Here is a 470-nt window from a genome sequence, read left to right on the forward strand (position 1 = left end):
TGTATGTATGCATCTATGTATGTATATATACATGTTTGTGTGATTGTGAGTACAACACATACATACATACACAGGGAGGTTCAAAAGAATGGATTTTTAGTATTTTTCGGAAACTCTTAGACCTTGTTAGAAAATCTCTTTGTAATAAATGGAAATATAAAAAAAAAGCGACAGCAATACTTCTGAACCAATCCATATATCCAACACTTTGGCGTCACCATTCTAAAGAAGATAAAGCATTTGGGGGTGACAAAAAAAAAAAAATATATATTTATAAAAAAAGTTACTTTTATACAAACCCTTATGATTAAATATTATTTAGCTCCAAAACTTAATATTACAACTTACCATTCTATATTATCACATATTACATTTCTCAAAGATTTGCACACAGAAAAATTCATTGTTTGTTGAGATGTGGAACAAATCTTCGAAATAATTTCTGGAACCATCCCTAGTTTCCTCATTGA

Source organism: Octopus bimaculoides, chromosome 17 (genome assembly GCF_001194135.2).
Source record: "Octopus bimaculoides isolate UCB-OBI-ISO-001 chromosome 17, ASM119413v2, whole genome shotgun sequence".
In the NCBI taxonomy this organism is placed as follows: Eukaryota; Metazoa; Mollusca; class Cephalopoda; order Octopoda; family Octopodidae; genus Octopus; species Octopus bimaculoides.